Source organism: Lepidothrix coronata, unplaced genomic scaffold, assembly GCF_001604755.1.
Source record: "Lepidothrix coronata isolate B3197 unplaced genomic scaffold, Lepidothrix_coronata-1.0 Scaffold33, whole genome shotgun sequence".
Classification (NCBI taxonomy): domain Eukaryota; kingdom Metazoa; phylum Chordata; class Aves; order Passeriformes; family Pipridae; genus Lepidothrix; species Lepidothrix coronata.
The window spans coordinates 5,806,596-5,815,837 of NW_016690213.1; the positions used below are offsets into that span (position 1 = coordinate 5,806,596).

Genomic DNA, 9,242 nt, shown 5'->3' on the forward strand with positions numbered 1-9,242 from the left:
CTCTGCAAATGGTTGCTGGATGAGTGTTTTGTCCCATCATTTTCATTATCACCCTTAACTGGATTCCTTTTCCTACAGATATCACTGCTGCTGGACCAACTGGCTGCATTCCCCAGAATGTTCCTTATTACTTTTGTAGCATCTGATGTGTTTCCCCGTGTGCTCAAAGACATAAGGTAGATGCCCAAACAGCATAAGAAAACAGGAATTATAAAGACAAGGAAGGTACCAGAGTCAGCCTAAGGGCTGAGGAGGCATCTAGGACACGTGCCATCTCTATCTAAGCTCCTCAGGAGAATGTAAATAGGTTAAAAGTTGTTCTTAGAAGTGCTGAGGTGCCTTCAAAAACTTTATAGTTAGTTCTATTTGGAAGACAGTGTTTGTATTTTTCCTATAAGAATGAGAACAAAGGAATATTAATAGCTGCCTGCACATTGTAATGTTTTCTGCATAATGACATTTTACAGGCTTGATATAATTTTCTGCCATGTGCATCAGGCCATTAAATGAGAGGTCTTTAAAATTATCTCACCAGAACAGTTCTTTTTTCCAAACAACACCAAAAGAAGATGAGATCAAAGAATTTCATAAAAGGCGCTTTTCACAGCTTATCTGTCATCAAATGAAGGTATTAGGGAAATGGCCTGAGAAGCTTTTCCTACTTGATACCCCTTTTGAAGTGACTAGAACTACAAAACACACCATTTCTGCAGAGGATTCCAGTTGTGTTTCTCACTTATATGAAAGGAAGGGCACAAAGAGTGTATTACACCAGCTGGCACACTTCTGGGATCCTTGCTCTTGGGGCTTGCTTGGGTTTTCAGGGGGCAGGCAGAGATCAGAATTGCTGCCCAGGGAGCAGCACACCTTCCCTGAGCTCACTGTGGAGCTCATGGCTGCCAACACTGCAGCTTGAGGCAGACTAAAAGATTTGCACCAACTCCAAAAAAAATCCATCAGAAGACATAATAATAATTTAGGGTTAAAGATTTCCCCAAAATTAGAAGTCTTTTTTTCTCAGTTCATTTCTAAGGTTAAATGGTAGGGGATTGAGCTGATGAAATGCATATGCATAGAATTTTTTCAGCATTTTCATTGCATGCCCTTGGCTAATAAATTCCACATATTACAGCATTAAAATTTTAATCCTGATCTGAACTCCATTTGAGCTGAAGAGAATCTCACCACTAAGCCCTGTAGATACTGTGTCAGAACATTAGATATTATATTACAGGTGTCACAGAAAACATTCCCATAGGGATGAGGTGTAATATCCATTAGTGACCAAGAAGAACAAAAACGAAAATTGTGATTATTTTTTAAAGTGGGACGGAACTAAAAAAATGAACTCACATGATAATATTTTAGGATCTTAATGTGAAATTCTGTCTATTCAAGAAACTTAACTGGAGCTAGAATTTTTTGTGACATTCTCAGTGGGTAAAATGACAGCTCTATGGAGAGCACGCTGACAACTCTCCACCTGCTGTTTCTGTGCTACACTGAATTACTCTAAACTTAATTTTTTTAAAAAAAACAGGATTAATGAAATTTTAAACCATATTTTCTTTTTACTAGACCTAGTATAAGCCTATATACACCAACTAATCCAATGCATAGTAAATGTGGTACAGATAGTAGTCTGTCAGAATTCATTATCTGAAAAAACAGTAGGAAAACTCTATTCAGAGATCAGGTGTTCATAAATTACACAGGAAAAAGCTCTGATGTATATATGATTGCTAGTTGCAGAGTCTAATTGCAGCTTTTATTCATAACTTCTCATACTTTCTCATATTCCAACATTTATGGTACAGTTGAAGACCTATACATTTCCAAAGTGATGTTAATGTCAGTGACTTTTACTTGCCACAGTAATGTGGGATTAGAGTCTTTCAGTAATTGAAACAATCAGCTAAAGTTTTCTACAAGTATTAGTGCTAAGTTGATAAACAAATGGCACATTTTTTCACTCTCTAGGAGTTTGGGACAGGCTGGTTTCTCTTCATTTTGGACAGTTTTAGGGTATTGCTGGATATGTCTTTGGAAAAATCATTAAATAAAACTTTCTTCTTGAGTTCCAGTCTAGGTAAAATCTAATCATCCCTTGAAGTTTTTTGAAAGAATAGGTGATGCCCACAAGGTCCTGGCTAATGTTTCCTGCTTTGAATTGTTAACTTGTAATTGCCATCATTCTGTGACCTGCTGCTGACACTTAGTAAGTCCCCCACCCCAGTCAGCCAATTTATCTCAATGTACATAACAATAGCCATATTTTCCTTGTTTAATAGTACTATTGGATGAGTGAGGGGCATGAAACACATGTTAAGAATCCCATTCTGTTCCAGTATCCATTGATATTCCACAGGGAGGCAACATAAATCTCCTATGACAAAAGTGACATACCAAGACTACTTTATGACATATAAAGATCTCAGACAAACATCTTGCTTAAAAACCCCTTTCCAGCAACTCACATTGTAGATGACTAAAGGCTGCAATGCAAGTCTTTACAGTAATGCACAGTAAAGGTTTTGAGAAGCTCTGTACAGATTGTGAAAGCACTGTTTGAAATCCAGTTGCATTCCATTTGTAGCTTTTTCTGGCTCTGCACATGGTATGGTCTGATGGGGTAGAGAGGGTTTTTTAAGAGTTATTTCAATGTCTCAAGAAGGGCCACCTATTTTTGAAACCATTCTCAAGACTCTACAAGTGTTTTTTATCCCACAGACTCTCAGCTAAGGTAATACCTGAGGTCTCTACGAACAAAATAGAAATATTTTGTAGTCAGTTTTGACAAATCAAGAAAAAACAGTAAGCAGTTCTTTGCATAAGAAGCAAAGGTGGAAAGCATGGAAGTGTTTCTCTGAAGGTATTATATAGCTTCCAACATAGCTAGGAATGGATATCTTGAGTAAGGTCATCATAAGAAGTAATGCAAATGATTTGCAGCAGTGAAAAGAGTTCCCAGTGGTATTTTCTGTAAGTACTGAAATAGGGTGCCAGAGGAGGTCAAGGAGTGCTTATCAGTGGTGATTTTTAAGAGATGATCAGATTAATTTCAGTATCTGATGCAATTTTCTGACCTGTGAGGCAGAATATGTTCAAGGAATACTGTTCACTACTGGCTTTTGCCGCTGGCAAAAGAAGGGAGCAGAGCATTTCTGGCAGACTCTACAGCAGTGGAGTGCAGACAAACCCACTTGCCCTCCAGCAGACCAGACTAGCAGAGACTCCTAGGTCTTTGTGGGCCAAATGGAGTCCACTCAGCAGAGCTGTTCAGGTTCACAGTTTTAGACTCATAGTGCCCAGAGACTGCCTTGCAACATTGGAAAGGTTTTTTCCCCTTTGCTAGGTACAGCTGATGTTGCCTGTCAGCTGTGGGATAAACTAGATGATCTTGCAAGACTTCTTTATCCAGTTTTGTGTGGTTCTCTGACTCTCTCTGGTCTATGTTTTAACTGTGAGGTAATTCTTTCAAGGGCAAAAAAAAATGGATTTGAAATTAAGTACTATGCAAAGCTGAATAAAAGTGAGCAATAAGCCATACCTATAATAGTATTCACCAGCTGGAGAGAAATTTGAAATGTCTGCTTGACAAAAAAATCCTCTAATACAAAATCTGAATGTATGCATTTTGTGTTAAGTGGAAGATGCAGATATCCCATGTGAAATTTATGATAGCGGTCCCTACATACAGGGCAGTTATTCTAAGAAATGTGGGATTCATAGAAATTGCTCCCTTCTTATTTGGAACTCCATGAAAGCCCTGGTACAAAACAGGAAAAACAACACAATTAGCCATGAGTATAAACACTGAAATCAGAGACAGATAATATGGTAGTGTCCTGTTGGAGATTGTTACTGTAGACTTCAAAAAGAAATCACATGAACAGGAGGGACCTTTTTGTTGTTTTCCTTAGTGTTGTACCTGGTTTTTCTCTTGGTTTTATATTTGTCCCTCCTAATGCTGGGATTGTGGAAAATGAATCTGCTATTGTGGTTAGTCTTCGGCTCCGGGCGGTGAAGGCTTGCATATAGTTTTGTGTACAGTATGCCTGTGCAACTTCCATCAGAAGCAGGAAATGTTTATTTAAGTTCTAAGGGGTGGGACAGTTGCTGTAGTTTTAGGTAATTTTAAACAAACTCTTTGAGCATCCTGTTTAAATAGAGTTAAGTAATCACACTTTTGTACTAGTTGGAAAAGAATTCCATATATGCATGATATGAATAAAATATCATCTTACAGAGCATACCAAGGTGATATACTTACCTGACTTCTTGTGCAATAAAAGTTGTATCTTTGACTTTTGTTTTGCAACAAGTTTAGTGGCTAAACACATTCTATTATGTAACAGTACTCGACTAGAGTATGAACTGTTTTGCATTTAAGTTTAATACATGTTGGAAACACGTATTAGTTTCCTTGATATTTTCAATGGTCTCTGGAGAAATCTAATTCAAACACAGCTTTCTGAAATTGGGAGGAAAAAAGTGTGTTCACACAAAAAACTTAGTTTAGGGAACTAGTGAGGATCAGGAAGAATTTATTCACACCCAATTGTACGAAAACATAAATGAAGGAAAAAATGGTTGTTGGAGTAGGGTGCTAAGATTTATCAAATGTGCATTTCACTTGAGGAGTCCATGTTCACTGGCTCTTCTGAATGATTTTAAGTATTGTAAGAGATGAACTGGGAGACAAGAAACAGTAGTGAAAAGATTTGTTCTCAGACTTGTGTCATGGATGCCCATCTCAGTTTTGAAACTAGGAGACAGATTGCATGACTTATTTTTGGTTTGTAATATTTCAGTAATGAGGCTATGCTGAACTGCATATTGGGTCCCCCAGCTGGTAGGACTCGTTTGAAAGGGAAAAAAAAAAAAAGTTTGTATTCTTCAAATTGCAGTGATAATTGCACATGGCCTTATGTCTATCAATGGGTTGTCTTTAGACTGCAATCTAATGTTAATGAGATTTTAATTGGAAAACAAACAAAGGACAGACAGGTTAATGACTGATAACAATTTTTAAAAAGTCTTTTAAGAGCTACACAATGATTATTGTAAACAATACATCAAAGTCTTTCTATGTCTAACTTTCATAAAGGGTTTACGTAGAAGCTTGTTCCTTAACAATGCTATTATTCCACATCTAAACAACTATTAGACTGTATAGTGTCATCTGTTAAATCAAAACTGATTGGCAAGATTATCTGGTCTTACTAGTAGGAAGGTCTTGGTCATTAATCACACCTCCACAAAAAGGAGCTGGATTGAATCTGTTATGTCCTTAGAGTTTACCACTGCTGGTGTTTCTGAAGATCTACCCTCCTTTTCCCAACTTAAAAAATGTATGTTATTCCAACAGAAACAAAATATAGAACTTCTATCTAGTAGAACTCATAATATCTAAAACCAGGCAAATATAAACCAGCAGGGAGTGCACATACTCTATAGTCAGATGTTAACAAAAAAAAAATATAAATAAAACTAAAAATCAGAAAATGGCTTTGATGAGGGAAATCTATGGCAATAATCAGAATAAAGTGGGAAGTATTAGTCAGAAGGATTTACTGTACAGCTGAAGGGTGTCTATATTGAATGTCAAGAAGGATGAAAAATCAAATTGGGACACAATTAACGGAATGGAATGAGAGAGGTGGAACAAGATTTCTAGTTTAAGTGACAAGAGTACTTCTCCAGATAGTGATAGGGACAAAGACTAGAAAAGAGGTTGCTTTTGGTGCCCAGTTTTGATGACACAAAGTGTGTAGGAGACTCTCAATTAAGAAAGTTGAGAGGTGAGACTGGAGTCATAGAGATATTAAGACAGGCATTTTGTATTCTGCTATAGTAGTTACATTTATGGTCAGAAAATACTATGGAAATACAGAGTGAAGTTGAACTTTTTTTGTTTTGACTTCTAGCCTGTTTATTTCATATCCAATTTTCTTTTAAAATCTTTTACCCATGCTCTCTGCTCCGCTTTTCTTTCCATTTGTTATTTTAAGTATTCTCATTCAACCATACCTTTTGAGAAATTCAAGGAAAAGCAGGTATGATTAAGGGCTAAAATAAACCTTGTAGAAGAATCTAATTACTTCAGAAAACATATTAACTTACTTTGCAGTACTTTTGTGCTTTATAGGTGCCAAGAGAGGATTAATCTGTAATCTCTTTGTTTGTGATTTTGCCTTTTATTTGAGTTTATATAATTAAAGAGTTCCCAGGACTGCTTTACATTTATTTTGTTCATCAAAACATGCTTCTCAAATGCTATGAAAATGGAGTCCAAAAATAATGCAGTCCAAACCAAAGCCATTCGGTTTTCTCTTGGAACACAACTGATGATAAATTCATACCTCGTATCTCATTTTTAACTGAGTAAATGCTGTGTTGTCCCTTAATGTATAATTCTTAAGAACATTCACTTTATATTCTCCTACTTCAGTGTTTTAATAAATCCTGGTGGCACATACCGCGAGATGCATATAATCAGGAATAATAAAGTTATTTCACTATTACTGTTTGAGGATGAAATCCTCTCTGCATTGAAGTCTCAAATATCTCATTGGGTCTCTCAATGTGTGTGCTTACATTATGACAGAAAGGAACTAGTCAGAGGGTTGGGGACCTATATTTTGGTCATTAACTTTCGATGAAAGATAGGGGAAAAAGTTTGAGTATCAAACAACTCTGTCGTTGTTGAGATTATGGGAATCAGGAGAAAAATGGACTTGCCAATCTCAGCTCATATTCATAAAAGTTTTTCTCTTCTTTTGTGTCTTCTTTTCCTGTAAATTTGAATCCCAGCTGATCATGTTATTGTCCTGACAAAAAAAAAAAAAAAAAAAAAAACGGAGGCTGCTTTTAAGAAAGTATTTTTCATAGGGACTGAATATATTTCATAAAAAAAGGTGGTATCTTCTAGTGTTGAAATTCTGACCTGCTGTGCATCTGCATGTTGTGCGTCGTATTGTTTACTCCATGACAGTGGATGAGAATTACTATTTTTCTTCTCTCAAAATCAAACTCTTTTCCCATACTCACTGTAAACAGAGAACAGAACTTTCAAACTATTTTTTCCTCTGAATTCTCATTAGAAAACTGAAACGTGTACCCAGGAAAGCTGGAAAAGTGACTCAAAATATCAGTCTGCAGCAGAAAAATGCAATAGCAGAGCAATTTTGATCTCTGAGCTGTTAATTCTGGTTTTAGTAGCTATGGTTTTGATAATGTGGTCAAGTAAGCTGCAGAATCTGTCAGAAATAGCCTTTCAAATGGAGAATGGGATGTGCATAAGGAAGGTATGAAAGAGGATTCCAGTCTCCAGCTCCGGAAACAGAGCTACTGCTAAAGGTTTTATTCAGACTGTCTAGTGAGAAAATACTCTGCTAAAGAGTCCGGGTTAAATTTTCAGTTAGCTGAACTGGTGATGTCCTACAAAGGTCCCAACTAAAAGAAAAGAACTTGAATATTTATCTAAACACGATTTCTGATATTTAAAATCAGCAGTTAGGCTTTTAGTGAATATGACAAAAAGCATTAGCTCTGTTTGAATCAAACACAGAGTATTTGAAAATTATACAGTGTATATCCTGATATGTTAGGAAATGACCCTCATCTATATAATTGTGTAAACCAGCCTTTTACTGGTGTTATCACTCTTGGGAGCAGCAGTTCCCAGCTCAGTAGCAAGTTGAGGATCACCATCTGGGAGTTACAGTTCTAAGCACCATCACTTTGCATCAGCATTGTTTGCTTTATACTTGCAATACAGGTGCAGCAAAATGATACCAATGTCGGGAACGAGAATGGCTACTAAGGAGAATGGAAATTGCAGCTTCCTCTTCCTGGTTATGCCCACTCACATCCAGACTGTTGACTTTGGAAAGGTTAAAGTAGCAGTGTAAGAAAGTTCAATTTCAGCAAGTGTTGGGAGAAGTTAGTTAGCCAAGTGTTAGTAATGCTCTCCTCAGCTTGCAATCCAAATGGGTTTTGTACTTGAAACATTGAACTGTATTCATGTGAGATAATCTTAGGCAATGGGCTTCAAAGAGACACTTGTACCAAAACTGCTCTTCAGAGATAGTCTGTAGTGTGGTTATGGGGAGCTCAGCAAAGGACAATGCCTGCATCTTCTTCTTAGGGATGTCCTGTCATCTTACACCACATTCCAGTACAAATATAGCTATGCTTTTGAGTGACTTCATGACAGAACTGACTGCATTGGTGTTATCCTTCAGCTCTAGCTTCTGAAATTTCCCAAATCTTCGTTTGTGAAGATGAGCTTCTGAAATCCTAAGACCATCTAACAACTATCAGATTTTCTTTTAAAAGCAAGGCTGTAATTCTTGTCGGTTCCAGAGAGAATCAGACAGACAGCACAAGGACCCATATTTTTGCTTAAAAGAAGCAAAGAGGGTGGTACTTAAAGCCTACACTAATGTCAGAAGATCTGGACTATGATCTTGAATATTTCATATCAGCAGAACTGAGCACTGCAAAAGAACAAGACATGGCTCTGAAGCCATACTCTTGAGTGTGATGCAGCCAGAAGCTTCAATGGTATTCTTCAGTAGGTTTTCCTTCCTAGAGAATGGTAAGAAAAATGTTGGAAAATGTACCTAAGTCATAAGCAATGTTTTACCAAGAACACCACTCTACCTGGCATTCTGAATTGGGTCCAGTCTCGCAGTTTCCATGTTCCCAAGATACAGGGGGAAAGGTGCAAAGTTTTTTTCTGCATCCTCTTTCTGTAATCAGCAAAAAGTCAGACAAACATTTCTAACCTCCTCCAGGAAACATCCCTGATAAGTGTAACATTTAGGCATTTAATGAGCAGGATTAATGCACATGCTTGAGTTTAAGGATATTTTTAAGAGCTGTGCTCTGAATCTGAATCGTAGGGTAGATGATTAAAGACAAATTACAAACATTTATGAATATCTGAATTCACATATATAAACTGTGTAATCTGAAGTCTTGGATTCACTTGTGAGAGGTTAATTAACTTTGACCTTGTGTTGCTTTTCCTTGCCCAAAACAATGTCACATCTTGTCTCCTTTTCTTCAACCCCACACACCAAACACCATGAACTACAGCCAAACTGCACTGTGACATCAGAGTTGCAAAGGGGCTCCCTTTGGTGAAGTCCTGTGCTTACACACCTGCGACCAGAGAACAAAATGTTTGTGTCACATCACATGGGAATTGCCTCCACCTCTAACTAAACTCG

The 9,242-nt window shown here is 37.2% G+C and overlaps 1 protein-coding gene and 1 long non-coding RNA gene across 4 annotated transcripts in view; one reads left to right on the forward strand and one right to left on the reverse strand.

The window, feature by feature from the left end:
• The window catches only part of PRKCE (protein kinase C epsilon), a 288,770-nt gene that overhangs the window by 221,696 nt on the left and 57,832 nt on the right, over window positions 1–9,242 (forward strand). The window lies entirely within an intron of this gene.
• On the reverse strand, window positions 6,714–9,107 carry LOC108495730. Of its 2 annotated transcripts, XR_001874218.1 has the most exons (4): window positions 9,024–9,107; window positions 8,671–8,759; window positions 6,950–7,052; window positions 6,714–6,833 (listed from the first exon to the last, which is right to left on the reverse strand). It is a non-coding gene; the product is annotated as an uncharacterized LOC108495730 (long non-coding RNA). The 2 variants fall into 2 exon arrangements; XR_001874219.1 differs by lacking the exons at window positions 6,714–6,833; window positions 6,950–7,052 and adding an exon at window positions 8,449–8,595.